The sequence below is a fragment of the Antechinus flavipes genome, chromosome 3 (genome assembly GCF_016432865.1).
Source record: "Antechinus flavipes isolate AdamAnt ecotype Samford, QLD, Australia chromosome 3, AdamAnt_v2, whole genome shotgun sequence".
Taxonomy (NCBI): Eukaryota; Metazoa; Chordata; class Mammalia; order Dasyuromorphia; family Dasyuridae; genus Antechinus; species Antechinus flavipes.
This window is the reverse complement of record NC_067400.1, coordinates 370,676,688-370,694,976: the sequence shown is the minus strand read 5'-3', so window position 1 is coordinate 370,694,976 and position 18,289 is coordinate 370,676,688. Positions and strand designations below refer to the sequence as shown.

At 32.9% G+C, this 18,289-nt stretch overlaps 1 protein-coding gene across 1 annotated transcript in view; it reads right to left on the bottom strand.

The window, feature by feature from the left end:
- Nucleotides 1–18,066, bottom strand: part of ARHGAP15 (Rho GTPase activating protein 15) — an 844,282-nt gene extending 826,216 nt beyond the window's left edge. The window contains exon 1 of the mRNA XM_051985817.1: nucleotides 17,730–18,066. The gene's annotated coding sequence lies outside the window, so the exon portion shown is untranslated. The remainder of the gene's footprint in view (nucleotides 1–17,729) is intronic.
- Nucleotides 18,067–18,289: the final 223 nt, after the last annotated feature.

Here is an 18,289-nt window from a genome sequence, read left to right as displayed (position 1 = left end):
GCTCTCTTGCATATCTTGTTTCTTTTCCAAATTCTTCTTCTATCTCTCTTATTGTCCTTTATGAGTACTTCCAAGAAGCCTCTTTGGCTTGAGACCCATTCATATCATTTTTTTTTTGAGATTTCCCATGTGAGCATTTTGTCTTCTTCTGAGTTTGTGTTTTGATCTTCTCTGTCACCATAGTAGCTTTCTGTGGTTAAAATTCTTTTCTGTTTCTTGCTCATTTCCTTCCTTCCTTCCATTCCTCATTTTTTTCTATTTTGTGACTCTGTTTCTGGCATACAGAGAGCCCTATCCCAAGTTTCTTGTGCCACTCTGATCTTTGACTTGTATTTGATGTCCTGCTTAGAGCCAGGGTATCCTATCTGCTCTTTCCAAGCAGCAACAATCTGGTTTCTGGGGCTGGCAATTTGCCTTCTGAGCTGGGACTGGAAGCTGTCCCACTGGTGTACTCTGCTACTGAGTCAACAGAGATGGTCTCAGTTATTGATCTGCTGTGATTAAGACTCTCTCAGTGGCTTCTGGGAAACTGTGTTAGATGGGCTAAACACCATTTTCATTCCAGTGAGACTGATCTTTCTTGAACTATTTCTAATCTTTCTTGCACTGATAAGTGGTTTCATTCCTTGAGACATATATGTTCAAAAATATTTGTAACAGTTTTCTTCTCAGAGCAAAAACAAAATGAAAATTCAGTCCATCAATTGGGAAATGGCTGAATGAATTGTGGTATGTGATAATCATGGAATAGTATTTTTCTATGGGAAATGATGAGCAAGATGCTCTCAGAAAACTTGGAAAGTCTTCCATGAATTCATGCAAAATGAACTGTATGATACACAAAGTAATAGCAATATTCTGATATGAGCAGCTTTAAATGTCATTGCTATTCTCATCTACGTAATGATCTAAGACTATTTAAGGGGTTTTGTTTTTAGAGGGGGGAAATCTATGTTTTCTTTCATAATTTTTATGGAAATGTTTTACATAACTTTACATGTGCTTTCTTAATGGAGGCTTAGGTGACTATAAGGGAGAGAATCTAGAACTCAGTGTTTTAAAAACAAAAATAAAAATTGGTTAAATGTAGCTGGGAAAATATTAAATAAATGAAATTTAAAAACAACAAGTATTTGCAAATCCATGTACTAAATCCTGTGGGAAATTTGAACTTTATATGTGTCATAGTCACTGGCCTAAGTTGGCTCTACTTAATATACTTTATTTTAATCTTGATTGTTTGTATTTACATTTCAGTGAGTTCATATTAATAGATGTATAAGTTTAAGCCATTTTCTGTCTAAAATTCCTCCATAATTTTTATGTCTTCTATTTATTCTTCTTTCAATGGTGTAGACCTATAATCCATGGCTACTTTTGACCATTTTCTTCCATCATTCTCTTTGAATGGAAGCTTTTTGAAGCAGAGACTATTCTTAAATTTATCTTTATATCTAAAACAGTTTTCATAGTGTCTTAAACATAAGAAATGCTTAAGGATTATATTTTCTCCTAGATATATGACCAACAGAATCTAGCATAGTGTTATGCATACCATTTTTGCTCAAAAATTGTTAAAAGAATTCAATTGACTTAAATCAATGCACAAGAAGAATAATTTAAAAACAATAGACTCAACAAACAGCATTTTTAAAGGCAAGAATATCTCGCCTTAAATCAAGGAAGACCTTGATTTTTGTCATTCAGTAAATGTAGTCATATTTGTATTTATATACTTTTTTCATCTATCAATTTTTCATTTTATATTAGTTATTAGTCTTTAACATATGTAAAAGAAGGGTTAGTGGATTCTTTTAAAAGCAGAATAACCAACAGAAGCAATATAAAGAATGACTATTAAAAATTTGATAATTGTCTATTCTTGTATAATTAAGTTACTGCACCATCTTATCCATCCCCTCCTTCCAACACTCCATGCCTGTCCACTCCACATCAATTTAAAATTCCTAGCTGAATTTATTCAATTGAAGTGTCATTTCTCAGACACCATGAACTATGATGATTATAGCATAGTGTAACTCATCTTCTATAAGAGAACACAAAGCAAGATAAAATTTATCATAGAATCTCATCACATAGCAGACGCTTAATAAGTCAGTAAGAATGTATTAAGTTCTTACTTTGTGCTAGAAACTGTACTAAATAATGGTAATTTAAATACAAGCAGAAAGAAAGAGAGTCCCTATCTTTAAAGAGCATGGATTCTAATGGGGGAAGGCAATATATAAAAGCAAATTGAAAAGGTGAAGATGAGCAATATATGAAGATGTCTTGCATTGAATCATTGTAAAGAGAGTTCAGAAGAATATAAAGTATAGCCTGAAGACAAATGGAGACATGATTTTTACTGACATCCTCCTTGAAATGAAAGTTCTGGAAAGAACAAGCCTATTAAAGAGAGAATCTACAGAGAGGTGAATGTTATTTCCAGGATGTAAAGTCCAAGGGTAAAGTGAATTTCCAAAGTAAAAAGGTTTTGGGGCATCACAGAGAGTCTGGGAGAGTCAGGAGAGTAGCCTGAATTATTAATATAATGCCTTTAATTTAAAATATTTTAAAAGACTTATTGGTTGAAGTCAGTATAACAGTTAAGAAATAAAATTTCTAGGAAACAGATCAGACATAGGATCTAACTTCAAGGAGTTTATAATCTAGTAATTTTCCTTTCATTGACATATTGAAATGAAAAAGTAAGCAGTTCCAGGACTCCATAACTAAAGGCTGTGCATGTGCTTAAATTCATTAACAGCATGAACTTAATCATCACCTAGGGCTCAAGCTTGGTCAAGACAAATAATGCTTAAAATAGAGATGGATGCTTCGGGACATTTACTGCCAGCAAAAACATGCTATTCCCTGAGCTTATTTAAGAAGTGTCAGGATATACTCTCCATTCTGGGTGGACAATCTGTACTGGGATTTAGGGGAAAGGGTCAGAATGTATTTATTGGGGGGACAGAGACAGAGGAATGCATAGAGTGAAGATATAAGCCTGTGTGAGAGAGAGCAGGAATAAGTAGAAAAAAAAAAAAAACTATTGGTAAGGAAAAGGCAAGAAATTAAGTGGAATCAGAGAGGGTTATAATGTGTTGCAGGTCGGTTCTGTAGAAGTGGCGAATATGTGAGGACTTTTGCAAGTATGAGCATTACAAAAGTTGGAACTGGGCTCTAGATATTACTGAGCTTCTCACCCCATCTATTGATAGTAATACTGAGGAACTGTGAAAAATAGACTGGTCATACAGCACATTGGACAGTATCCCTGGAAGTAAAGTTTTCATGTTTTCTGGGTAAAGTTTATTTTGGAAAGGAAGTGGGGAACATCAGAAGTCCAAAACTAGTAAGGAGAGTCTCTAATATGCTGATCTGGAAGTGCCCAATGCAAGGGTGCTCTCTTCTCTGTAGCACTGTGATGCTTTCCCACCTGCCTTGGTGACTAAACTAGTCCAGATGATTTCAAGAATTTATGTAATATTGTCATTCTGTACTCCTAGAACTCACTTTTTACATGGTCTGATTATGACAAGTATTCCATATAAGGCCATTCTAGCCCACCTTGTACAAAGAAAATAAGCAATTGAATGAAGTAAGAGTGACATAATATTTTATGCCAAATAATGAAACATGCATAAATAAACTTATTTTTACAGAAATAATGAATGTTGGAGAAGTGATGAAAAGATAGATAAATTAAGGAAATGTTGGAACTTTGAATTGTTCCAACTATGCTGGAAAGTGATCTGGAATTTTGTGAAGTGGTGACTAAAAGGAAGATATTCTTTGATCCAGAAATTCTGCTTCTAGAAATGTATAACAAAGAAGTCAATGAGAAAAAGAATGTGGGACATTCACTTAGGATATAATCAAAGATAGGGTACTGAATACTATGGAATTTTACTGTGCTATAAGAAGGAAAAGTTAGCATGAGAAAATTTATGTGAAATGATAAAAAATTAAATAATTAGAATTAGAAAAACTAATCACTGCAACAGAATAAATGAAAAAAAAAACAATAAATCTGCATGCTATAAAACTTTAATGATCAAGTTCAGCTCCCCCCCAAAAAAGAAGTATGAGAGGACACCTTTATCTACTTTACATCTCCCCCTCCTTATGAGTATAGGATTATTAGTATAGGACACTGAATATACTAAAATAGGACTCTCTAGGAGGGAGAAGTAAAACTATAACTTGGAATACTTAAGGAATGAAGAAAATGACAACAATTCATTTTCATTTGGAAAAAAGAAATACTTGTCTATGTGAGCGCCTAAAATGGATGTTATATCTATTTCTCCTGTCATAATTCAATTGAATTCAATAATATTTATATAGTTTTTATGATGTTCAAGGTACATTATAAGTACAAAAAATAGTTCCTGCCTTTGAAGATTATATTATACTGGGGAAAATTAGAAATCAATTTTTCTTCCTCTTATCTTTTTTGAATTACAGCCATTTTTGTGTGAATCTATCTCCCTCCATTTTTCATCTGTGAATTGCATAAAAGTGGGAATGAGGCCTTATTTTTCTGTTTCTCACAATGCCTATCATAGGAAAAAAGAGCCTCATTCAATATTTGTTAAAGGAGTTATCTCTTAAACATGCATTGGTTAATTGATTGATTGATTTTATATTTGCCTCTGTAGGCTTAGAAAAAGGTCATGGATATTGATTTTTCTTCCTGAGGCATATACTTCTGTAGCTGAAATTGAAGAAAATCATATATATATATATATATATATATATATATATATATATATATATATATATTATATATATATATACTGTTTTCTAAGTAAAAGGGTAAGGAGTACATGAAAGTGGATCCTTTTGGTGGCTGGATCCATATAACTTGTAGCATTAAACTGGAAATAAAAACCAAATCTTAATGGCTTGAGAAGTGTTTGGAGAAAATCCTGAAATGGTAAAATTAGAAGTAATTTGGAATGTAACTCTCCTCCTATACGCTTTTCTTCCTCAAGTAAAAAAGTAAAGATCTTTAAAATGTAATTAAAAAAAAAAGACTCATACAGGAAAGGGAAAATTGAAAGATTTCAGTACAAATGTAATTCTTAGAGATAAAACCAATTCAAGGCCATTTCTATAGTGGGTAGCTATGCTGTTTCTGTCTCTCTCTTGCCCACCTTTCCCAATATCTTTGATCAGATTATGCCACAGTAGGGCCAGAACTCATGGCTTTTGGAATTTGGGGCACTGATTTTCAGAGTTAATTCTTGGCAATATCCCAGAGGGGATCCCTCTCTAAGGGGAGATTGAGGGTTATGAATCAGATGAACTTCAAGGCTCAAGAATGAGGAAATTATAACTAGGATGGAAATGTATTTTTCATGACTCCACGTATATAACCTATATCAAATTTTTTGCCTTCTTAATGAGGGATTAAGGGAGGGAGTGAAGGAGAGAATCTGAAGTCAGCATTAAAAAATGTTAAAAATTGTTTTTACATGTAATTGCCAAAAAGGAGATATTAAAAAATTTAAAAAAATAGGGAGAAGGAGTGATTGTATATGGAAGTAGAGCACTGGTGGCAAAAATGAAGAGGAAAGGGGTGTTTCAAATCCGCATCCCTGGTTACAACTATTATACCTCATGAGATATAATCAACTAGCAGAAGGAATAAGAGAAAAGTGAAGGGAATTCAATGGTAAATACCTGTCTCTCCTATCAATATCTCAGGAGAATTTACCTATCCTTATCTACCAACTTATCTACCGTCCATTTTATCCTGACTCATGCTCAAATTTATCTCAGAGATAAAGATAAAACAATGCTTGTGGTCAGGTCCCTCACTGAGAAAGGACTCTGTTGCTTTAGCACACTACAACTTACATTTATACTGGGGCAGGGACACTCCTAACAGTTCCAGAGCTGAAAAGAGAACTTGTGGTCAGTTTCTCTTTGTCTTTCTCTTTTGTCTTTTCTCTGTAAGTCTGTCTATTTCTCTATCTCTCTCTCTTTTTTATATCACTCTCTATATTACACATTTTTTTTTTTCATGAGGGTTTTTTTTTTTTTTTTAGGGGGGAGATCTATTTTTTTCACAACTTGATTTGATGGAAATGTTTTGCATAACTTCACATGTGCTTTCTTAATAGAGACTGGGGGTAATGATAAGGAAGAGAATCTAGAATTCAAAGTTTTAAAAATAAATATAAAATTATTTTAAATATAATTAGAAAAATATTAAATAAAATATAGACATGTATAGATTAAAAATGGCAGGTGGCTGGTACAGTGGATAGAGCACTGCTCTTGGAATGAGGAAGACTGGTCTTCATGAGTTCAAATCTAGATGCAGACTCTTAATAGTTGTTTGACCTTGGCCAAGTCACTTAATCCTAATTATCCCAGTTTCTTAACAGTAAATTAAGTTAGAGAAAGAAATGGCAAACCACTCCAATATCTTCACTAAGAAAACCCAAAAATGTATTCATAATGAGTTAGACACAACTGAAATGACTCAAAAAAATAAATTTAAAAATTAGGGGATAAAACAAAATCTCTTAATTTGCATAATTTAAATAAATGAGTTCTAATCATCGTCTTAGATGAGGCAATAATTAAAATTATACAAACAGGGAAAACACACTTTGCTCAGAGCTATCATAGACAATGGAAAAAATCTAATATTAAACATATTTGCATAAAATTGCATAGCAGGTAATTTAATTAAAAAGCTAATTTTTAAAAGTTAAGGATAATAACACCATTATTTAAGACATTTTAATATTCTCTCAGAATTTGATTAATCTAATGAAAATATATAAGAAAAATACTGAGGTAAAGCAATTAGAAAATTAGACTTGACTGACTTATGACAAATTCTGAATATCTTAAAAGAATATTCATATTCTTCAATATCACTTGTTATTTTAGAAGAATTGATAATGCAAATATCAATATTAAATAAATATTAAAAAGCAAAATAACAAATGCATTCTTTATAAAACAGAGGACCTGAAAAGGACTAGATTTGTGATATCATTGATTTAGGGAAGACCCAGGTAAAGAACATCTCCCCCACTAAGGCAAATTGGCTTCTTCTTTAAAGTTTTAGTATTAGAAAATTGCCTAAAGCATTAAGAAGTTAAGCATTTTGTCCATAGTAACACAACCAATTCTTATCAGAAAAAAATCTTGAACTCAGGTCTTTCTGAATCTGATGCCAAGTGTCTACATACTATTGCATGCCGATACCCTTGCAAAATATATGCAATAAAAATAGTAAGAGATGTAATATGTGCAAAAGGCACATATTTAAAAGGTACAAAGTATTTAATGAGTAAATGAAAAGAGAAAGGATGAACAAAGTGACTATATAGAAAAAATGATCTAAAAACAAGACTGAAAGCAGAGAAAAACAGAAAAAACTTATGAATAAAAAGATTAGAATTTTTATTAGCAATAACTAATAGCACTGATTATTAATCTGAATAAGAAAAAGGAAGATGAAAATCAAATTGTCAAAAAATTTTAAATTGAGCAAGATGAATTCATTAAAGAAAAACCTATCAGAATTATCAGAAATTATTATAGAATTATATAATAAAATAGGTCAAAAGAAATTGATATCTAAAATTATAATGTTGAAGCAAGAAAATAGGAGATAAATATATAATTCAATTTCAGGGGAAACTTTTTCAGGCAGAAGGAAAATTTTTTTCTCTCATTTCATCATAGGATCTAAGTATATAAATAGCTTTCAGAAGAACTGCAAACTACCAACAAGTATGTAAAATATTTTAAAAATCACTAATAATAAAAGATAGAAATTAACATACTTTTGAGGTTTCATCTCATGTCTAGTCAATTGTCAGAGATGGAGAAAAATGGAAATGTGCAATACTGAAGGGTTTGCAGGAAGAAAGGCATAGGAAAACTGTTTGAAGAGCTTCAAATTGATCCAACCAACCTGAAAAATAACTTATTTTGCATGAAAAGTCACTAGGTTCCACTCAAAAGTCAGAAAAGGTCAAAAACATAAAGAAAGGCTCCAACAGATCCCAAAATATCATTGTGGTTGAAAAGAACAGGAAGCAACGAATGTGCCAATCATTGTGGTAAATTACTGTAATAGAATCTTATTACACCATAAAAATTGTATGAGAAATTGAGTAAAACACTAGAACCCTCTCATGAACTGACATAAAATGAAGTAAACAGAGTCGTGAACAATACATACAATGATCCTAATAATGTAAACAAAAAGAATGATGGAAGGAACATAAATGTCAAATAATTGCAATGACCACTATTGTCTCTGAAGAAGAGTTATGGAAATATTGGCTTATTTCTGATAGAAAGAAGGTGATTGAAATGTATATACTATTTGATAGTACCATGTTAGTTGGTTTGGCGAAGGTATTTTGTTGTTGTTGTTATGAGAATGGCTTCCTTTTGAGTTGGGGCTTTATCCAGAATTGATTGCAATATGAAAATAAGACATTAATAACACTTAATAAAATATATTTATTGAGCATCTAATATGTTTACAAACATTGCTATTGAGAATATCCACATTCTCTTTGGAAGCCTAAACCAAGGTCATTCATCCTCATGACATTTAGAAAAAGAGTACCAAGTAGAGGATTCACACAGAATAATTCTTCTCCATAGAAAAAAGACAATCATCAGTGGATTTGTGAGATACTTCTATGAACACTTTCTTAAGAAGGGAATAAGTATAAGAGAATTGTGCTGGGAAGACAGGATAGAGAAACTGAAGAAAGATAAGCTGGGAGAACAATTGGTTCCTTTCAATCTAACAAACATTTAATAAGAATTTACTGTTTTGGCTGCTGTGCCATGTGCTGATGAAAGAAAAGATAAAAAAAGAAATATTCCCTGTCCTCAAAGAGATTATTTTCTGTTAGGGATGAAAGAGAATGTAAAAGGATGAGTAAATACAAAATGCGATAAAAAGAAGAACATACTAACTATGAGAGTCAAGAAAGACTCCCTGTAAGACTGGACCTTAAAACTAAGAATGAAGAGGTGGTTAGGAGAAAATAGATTCTAGGCAGTGGACACAGACTGTATAAAAGTAAGAAGACAGGAAGTAAACTTGATATTCTCAGAAAAGAAATAGGTTGATTTAGCTGGAGTGTGGAAGACAGAAGATAGGATTATGTGAAATTCTCTTCCTCAAGAATGGTATTTCTCTGCTAAGATGTCTCCTATGGGATCATCAATTCAAGGAACACTCAGAAAACTTATATTAGGAAAGTAAATGCAACCAAAGTCAGAGGAGTAGGAGGAAAAGGAAGAAAAAAGGAGGAAGAATTGTTGTAGTAGTAGTAATCATCACTCAGATGTCTTTTGCCACTTTTTTTCCTCCTTCACTGTTGTTTCACATGATGAAATGGCCTTACTCCTTACTATGTACCAGTACCTACTATTTTTTTCCAAGAGATCTCATTCCATATCACCTCTTATAACAGACTGCCTTCTCTGTTTTACCCACTCTTTGACTTTTTAAAATCTCTCCCTCCTTGTTGGTCATTTCCTACTTCCTAAAGACTTGTTAATGTCTCCCCAATTCTCAAAAATCCTACACTTGATCCTTCCACCTTTTCTAATTAATCCTCCAAGAACTCTTTTGCCCTTTTAAGCTAAACTCCTCAAAAAAAGTCATTTTTATATAGGTTGTCTGCTTTCTTTTTTTTCGCTCCTCTTAATTCTATAAAATCTGGCTTTTGACTTTAACAATCTACCAAAACTGCTCACACCAAAGTTATCACTACCAATTTAATTGCCAAATCCAACAACTTTTTCTCAATTCTTTCTCCTTGACCTCTTTTCATCCTTTGACATGATCGATCATGCTTTCCTCCTTGATAGTCCCTTGTTTTTCCCCTACCTACCTGACTGCTCCTTTTCTGTCTTTTTTATTGGATCTACCTCCATATCATACCCTCTAAGCATAACTGTCCTAAGGGTTCTGTACTTCTTCCTCCATACTGTTTCACTTGGTGATTTTATAATTATATAATTATATAATTATAATTATAGATGTAATTACCATCTCTATGCTGAAGATTCTCAAATCTACTTTTCCTGCCTCCATCTTTCTGCTGATCCTTACACATCAGACAAACCCAAATGGATGTCCAATCTTAAACTCAGTATTCACCTTCTTACCTTCCATATCATTATAGAGAGCTACATCATCCTGCAAATTCCTCAAACTTATAATGTAAGAGTCATTCTGGATTCCTCACTATCCCTTATTCCCTATGGCCAATCTATTTCTGAGGCTGGCTGATAACACTTTATTTAAAATCTCTCATATTTAGGCCCTTTTATCTCTTCTAACACTATCATCACTCTAGAGCAGGCCCTCATCACTTCAATCCTAATGTGTGATGGGGGTGCCTGCCTCAAGTCTCTCTCCATTCCAATCTACATTAAACCACAAAAGATATTTTCCTAAAACAGAGCTCATATTACATATCTCCCCACATACCTTTCTCTAATAATCTCCAGTGGTTTCCTATTGCCTTCAGGGAAAAAATACAAAATTCTCAGTTTGATATCCAAAGCTCTTTTAACCTAGCCCCCTCACATATTTCTAATTCTCTACTAATCTTTCTAATCCACATCAATCCCTTAATACATATGTATTTTTCTATCCATTGTAATACTGGCTATTACACAAACAGGAGTCAGGTCTGGTGAATTCTCTAGCTGTCCCTCATACCTGGAATCCCTCCTTTATTCCAACTACTCACTACTTTGGCTTCTTCTAAATCTCAGCTAAAATCCTACCTTGTACAAGAAGCCTTAACTAACCCCATAATTCCAGTGTTTTCACTTTTTTATTTTGTATTACTCCTGTCTATAGCTTACTTTGTATACATTTGTTAGATAAGAAGTTCCTTGAGGACAGAGATTATTTTTGCCTTTTTTTGAATCCCAAGTGCTCAGCATTTTGTTTGTTGTGTTTTGTAGTAATAGTGGTAACAGCAGTAATTGCAGTAATAATTGTAATTGCAGTAGGAATAGTAGTTGTTATAGTAGGAGATGCCATTGGTAGTAGCAGTAGTAGAAGTATTAAGTTAGCATTTACATGACACATTAAGGTCTGCAAAGTGCTTTACAAACATTAGCTAATGTGATTCTCACAACAACCTTGGGAGGCAGGTGCTATCATTTGTAATGACTGCATATTTAAAATCAGCCGGAGTCAGGAATTCAGGTTAAGGGGAAAATCTTCAATATTTATTGAAGTGAAGAGGTGAATAAAGATTGCGATAGCAAATGTGGGCAGTTGCAACAGGAAGCCAACTAGCAGAGAGAGAGACGCGAGCTGAGCCAACCGTGGCAATGGCAATCCCAAAAAGTCTCTCCTTCCCTTCCTTTTCCACTCCCCTGCCTCCATCCACCAAAATCGTCATTTCCTATACAACACATCAGGACTTGCACAAAGAGTGGGTGGGGGCCATTCTTTCTCCAAGCTTATTTATTAATAGAGTATGGTCCAATTACTATTTAGCCTCATGTGCTTGGGACCTCAGTGCATCAACTCAAGACTCAGCCCATTACAATTATTGATTTCATTTTACAGTTGAGGAAACTGAGGCAAACAAAGTACCCAGGATCACATTTGTTGTTGCTATTGCTCAATCCTTTCAAGTTTTCCCTGATTCTTTGTGGTTTTCTTGGCAAAGATACTGGAGTAGTTCCACATTTCCTTCTTCAAACTCATTTTACAGATGAGGGAACTGAGGCAAACAGGGTTAAGTGACTTGTCCAGGGTCATACAGCTAGTGAGCAATAGGGCCAAGTTTGACTATCCCTTGAGTTTCCTGTTTGCATTTATAGGGACTTGTGAACTGAGGGACACCACAAAAAGGTATCCCAAAATATCTACCACTCCTAATTTGCAATGACTTTTTTTCGCCAGTCTCCCTTCCTGATTTTCTGGGGATCTTCATTGCTATTATCATTTCTTTTGATTAGAAAACAAAGACAACCACATCTTCTGAAAACTATTATTAAAGTTTACCTCAGGGAAAAGAGCAAACCCTTTTGGTTTATTTGTTTTGCTTTGGGTGTGTGGAGAGCTGAGGAAGAGGTTTGGTGGGGGAAGAAGAAAAATTTCTTTAAGCTACAAAAGCATAGATTAATATAAATATATAAAGTTGTCACCTATAAAGTATGGAAAGACACAGAGAATCTAAGCTAATAAAACATATAAGTTCCTAAAAGATAGGAGAGACAGGAAGAGCATGATACTGATTGATATACTTAGCCAGATATCCAGTATATATTCTGAAGCTCTAAGCCAGGAATGCTTAGATCTAATGATGGGACACTGAAGCAGAAGGGCAAACAGGCAAATATTGGGGTGTCATAGAGAAATAAGCAACACAACACAAAACAAAAAAAAACCTCCCATCTTAAATGTGCTTATAACTGGCCCTGAGTTCAACAATAATTCTACTTTTCCATTATATATAACTCAAAATCATAGAATTTTAGAGCTTGAAACAATCTTAGAGATCATCTGTCTTCAACCTGGAGATGACAAAAATGAGGCTCAGAAACATTTAAGGGATAGGACTAAATTCAGTTCACCTAATTGAATGTACTACATTTTAAAACTACCCCATACTGTTTCTCACACTAGGAAGCACATTTATTACGTATGAATTCTGCAAAATATTAGCTGTATCCCATACTTAATTTCCCAGTCTTTTCATTCAAGTAGTCTTTTAGAAATCTCTCATCCTTGTCCAGTAGTAGTTGATTTTATGATCAGACTTGGAGGAAGGCATAGAAACAGGCTCATCAAATTTTCAGATAACACAAAATAAGGATATCTAAGCAATAATACAGATGGAAGAGTCAGACTCCCAAAACTGCCCAGAACAAGGGACTAAAAATAGAAAGATGAAATATTACAATTTCAGTGTTACACTCTACACTTTCTTAGGTTAAAATACTTCACTGCACAAATACAGAATAGAGAAAATATGGTTTGATAGCAGTTTATCTGAATATTTTAAGAGTTTTAGTTGGCCTCTAGCTTAATATGAGTCAAAATGAATGTGACATAGTTGCCAAAAAAGCTAATACAATCTTTTAATATACATTATATGTTGTCAGAGTCTATCCAGAATATTTTGTTCAATTATGGGCATCCCATTTCAGAAGAAACACTGAAAAACTGTTTTATATCTAAAAAGAACAATGGTCAATATGGTGGGGGAACTCAAAACCAGTCAGATGAGGAAAGGTTAAGGTAATTGATTTTATTTTGTCTGGAAAAAAGAAAGTTTTGGATGGCACTGATGGGCAGAGAAGTGGGAGGATGCCATGATAATATTCTTCAGACATCATGTGCTTAATCTACTTGGCTTAAGAAAGAAGAGGTAGGACCAAGTGGTGAAAATTAGAACCCAATTTTGGTCCAATGTATGGAAGACCACCCTATTAGACCTGTCCTAAAATGAACTGGGTTGTCTCATATGCAATATCAGTTCCCTGTCACTGTGAGGATGGAAATAATGAATTTCTTATGTGCCTCGTATATGCTAGTCTCTGTGCAAAGTACTTTTACAAATATTTCATTCCATTGTCACAGCACTAGAGGGAGGAATTATTATTATCCCTGTGTTATAGTAGAGGAAACTGAGGAAAACAGACTAAGTGACTTGCTTAGGAACACACAGCAAATGTTTAAGGCTAAATGAGAACTCAAATTTTCCTGACTCCAAGTCCACTGCTCTTATGCCTGGGCTGTCTAACCATCTCTTTATGTTCAAGAAGAATTGAATAGCTTTTTGTCACAGTTTTGGTTGAAAAGTTTACTACATGGCCTGGGAAGTCCATTTTAGATATGAGAGTCTATAATTTCAATATATATATGGCTCTTAGTTGTATTGATCAAAGATTTCACTTTTCTTCATTTTCTTATTAGTTCTGATATTCTAATAATTCATTCTAATGAGAACAGGGAGCCAGGGGATGCAGTGGATAGAGGATCAGACCAGGAGTGAAAAAAGATCTAAGTTCAAATACAGCTTCAGACACTTATTAGTTTATGGAACCTTGGGAAAACTATTTAACTCTGTTTGTCTCAGTTCCTTATTTGTAAAAGGAGCTGAAGAAGGAAATGGCAAACCATTCCAGTATATTTTCCAGGAATACCCCAAATGGGGTCATAAAGTCAGACATGCTGTCAAACCATATTTCCTCTACTCTCTATTGTGCAGTGAAGTATTTGAACCTAAGAAAGTATAGGATGATAATATTTGTACCTGTAGTATTTCATCCTTCTACCTTTGTAGTTCTCAGTTTCCTTATCTTTAAAATGGGGCAATTGCCATTAATGGTCTCTGAGATTCCTTCCATCTTTAAGTCTTTGCTCTTCTTTTCCTATGATCTAAGTAAACTCAATATATTATCTTGGAATTCTATTTCACATAATTATACCCAAAAAAGGGTCAGCGCAGGCTTAAATTTCTACTGGTTATCCTCAACTCATTCACATTGTTATAAATATTTTCATTGGAACATTCAGGATAAAATTATTTTCTTCACCTTTTCCTTTAGCACTTGTTTTGATTTTTCTGGTTATACATGTTTTTATGAATCATACTGAAAGAGAAAAATCAGCAAAAGGCAAACTATGGGAGAGGAATAACAAACAAAAAAAGAAGTAAATATATTTTTTCTTCATTTCAAAGTAGTTTTCTTTAAGTAATATCATCCCATACCCCCATCAAAGTCCAGTTTTCAAAAATCTATGTAATAATTTAAAGTGATGCAAGCATCATGTTCCTGAAAATTCTATCGATTGATATAAAACTGAAACCTCTTTATGTCTGTGGATTATAGTCCTAAAAGGAAGGGATATAAGAGGCCACTGAGTGCAACTGCTCCTTTTTACAGATAAGGAAAATCAGATCCAGAGAAGTCATTTTTGCCCAAAGTGACCCAGATAATAAAAATCAAAGATAGAATTTGAACCTCTGTTTTCTGACTGCAGAAATTATAGACCACAGAAACTATAGATAAATTATCATTTGATGGACAAGTTTCCAATGATGAGACTCTCCAATCTTACCCAGGCTAGCTTTAGCTTTTGGGTGGTTTTGTATTAGAAGCCTTCTGATCTGGTAGACTTTTGTTTGGACTTCATTATACTGACCACCCAAGATCATATACACAGCACCATGAGGCATTGGAAAATCATTGGGAGAGGCATAAAGTCATATACCTCAAAAATTTTTGTTAAGTTCTTAATGTCTGAATTACACCTAGAAAATTATTGATGAGGAAGTTTATGTGGCTATCCATTTCCTTTCCTTTTATTTTATTTTAATTGTATTGTATATATTTTATTTTAACTGTATTTATGGTTCAGTTCCACAAGGAACTACGCCATCAGTGAGAGAAATCCTTTTATCAATAAAAATCAGCAGCTGTTCTACAACTTAAACTTTTAAGAGTGTATGGGATACTGAAGTAAGTTGCCTAAGGTCACATGGTCAGAGAGAGGTCTTTCTCACAGGTAAGCTACTTTCATCTACTATTTCTCTGCTGTATCATGTCATTAAAAAAAAAAAAAAACACAAAGCAAGTATATTAGCAAAGCAAATGTAATTATCTGTTATACCTTTTTTTTAAAATTTGTATTCCCTTTCATCCTTAATAATTATAAAATAAAATATTAAATATGTAATTGGATTATATTTCAAAAAGCAGAAATATGATTAAATTGAGAGATAATTCCAAAATACCAAATGAATGTGCGTTGTCAATATCTTCCAATACTTGTCTAAATAACAATGTGAAAGGCCTAGTGCACTGAGACCTAATCTATATTTTCTTACAATTATTTTACCTAATAGGTAGCTAAGTTGGATACTGATAATATGATATTCTATGATAGAACATGTGTTATCATTTTTGATTTTTCCTCAAATTAAACAATGTCCAAAAGTATTCATAAAGTATTATCTATATAAATTTGAAAAATTAAAATGATTATTCTATGTACACCATGTACCTGTTTTGTAAATATAGTCTATAAAACAATTCATCTGTAGGCTTTCCCTCAGGAATAGTCATACAAACAAATATAATAATGATTTCAGTGAGTCATATTTCAGAGCTGAAAAGGAATTTGTTAGCTATTGAGTCCAAAATATAACATATTCAAAAAAAATCATAAAATCTTTCCTTGAATTATCTCTGGTAAGAACACTCAAGCCATGTGACAACAAAAAAGAGGATTAAATATAATCTTCATTAGGCATGGATTCAACAATTCAACATTTTCTTTTAGTGTTTTTCAGCTTATAAGTATCTTTGCTTAAATGCATCAATAATTGAACATACCACTTTAAATATCAGCAAATCAAGTCAGAGTAGAAACTGCCACTTCTTTATTCCTGTAAGCTTTCTTCACCCTAGAATCTTATACTTTTTTTTTTATCTTCCATTTCATACTATGGACTCATATTGAAATGGAATGAAGTCCACCAAAATCCACTGATTATTTTCAGACAAATTATGGTCTCCCCTTCTTATTTGTGTTCAGTTTTTTTTTTAATCTATACATAAGGCTTACATTTATCTCTATTAAAATTCATCTCAATAACTATAGTAACATTAGATTTCAGATTTTTATGAAAATTCTAATCTACTCATAATCTAAACTTGGCCCATGTTGTCTTGTTTTAATACTGAGCTTGCCTCTAACACTATGGCAATATACACGTCAACTTCAACACGTTATTTTTCCACTTAAAACATTTTCTTTAAAAAAAGTATCATGATCCAAATATATTTTTCAATTAGTTTATACTTTATCATCCTTTGTATCTCTGCTCTAAGTATATGAAAAAATTAATCAAATTAGAGAATATACAGAAATAACATTTATGTTGTACTTTAAGATTTAGAAAAGGCTTTTTTTAATGTTTAGAAAGTCAACCTTGTAATACAGTTGCATTGTGTCGATAATTTTTCCTTTGTCCCCTTAATCCCTCTCAATTCATCTGCTTACTGTATATTCTACTCATGATCATTTTCACTGAAAAGTTTGCATATAAACTGGAAACCTACACATTTCTTCTTTCTTTATCTTAAAAATATATAGGACCAAGTACAGGAAAGAAAATCATTTTTTGATGTTTTTTAACAAATGATTTTCCCCCATTTGAAAAGCAAAAAAAAATTCTTAATGATTTTCAAGGCCTCTTATTTTGGCCTTGATAGTATATTATGTACTTTATGCCATTCATTCAATGTTAATCAGAAGTAACTTTGCTTGCAATAGGATTTTTCCCTCCAGTGCTATTATCCAGAAGGAATAGTACATATTTTCAATGAAACAATTAAACATGCTTTGACTGAAGTTTTGTATAAGAATGTGTATGCGTGTATATAGTTACATAGATACAGATATGCATTTATTTTAAAGGCTAATTAGATCATATCTATCATAAAACATTATTGCATTCCAATTTCTATTGATGATTCTTACAATATGAAATTTTTATAGATGCAGATATTACAGGATATACTATTCCACACAAAAGAAAAAGTGAAATTATAATCACAGGTCAAAGTACTTTCTACAAAAATATATAATTCCAACTATCATAATCTGCTATTTTTCTTTAAATACTAATATCTTTCAAAGCAAAACAAGTCAAAAACTTTCTTACCTTCTCACCAGTATCTCCTTGTTATTGAAACTGTCATCAGCTTGTAACAGTTAATAACTCAACAAAAACGGAAAGAGTAAAGTCACATGTTGAAAGAGGGGGCCTATGTCAAAGCTTCTTAATTTTAGGGCAGTAGCAAAAAGGAAAAAAAAAAAAAAAAACAACCAGCGTATAAATGAAACCACTTCCTGACAAGATACAGTTCACACGTCACTTCAAACCCTGATTCTTAAGAAATTACCTTGTATAGTCAACATTATCGATTATTGTTGAGATGTAATTATTCATTTTGAAACACTACCCATCAACATAGATTTTTTTTTGCCTCTCTGATTTAAGAAGGTAAATGTGTGGTTAGGGAGCAAGTGGGGGTAGAGCAAGCAGGCTCTTAACTAAACACTTAAGAAACTTCCCTTTTTTCTGCATTCTAGCAAGTGCTAAAGAAAAAAAGATAATTATTTTGCACAGTATTGTCGATGAAGACATTTAGAAGCAGTATCAGCAGAATCATTCTGAAAATCAGTGGGTTATCAAGATACAGATAAAGATTAGAGTTTTCT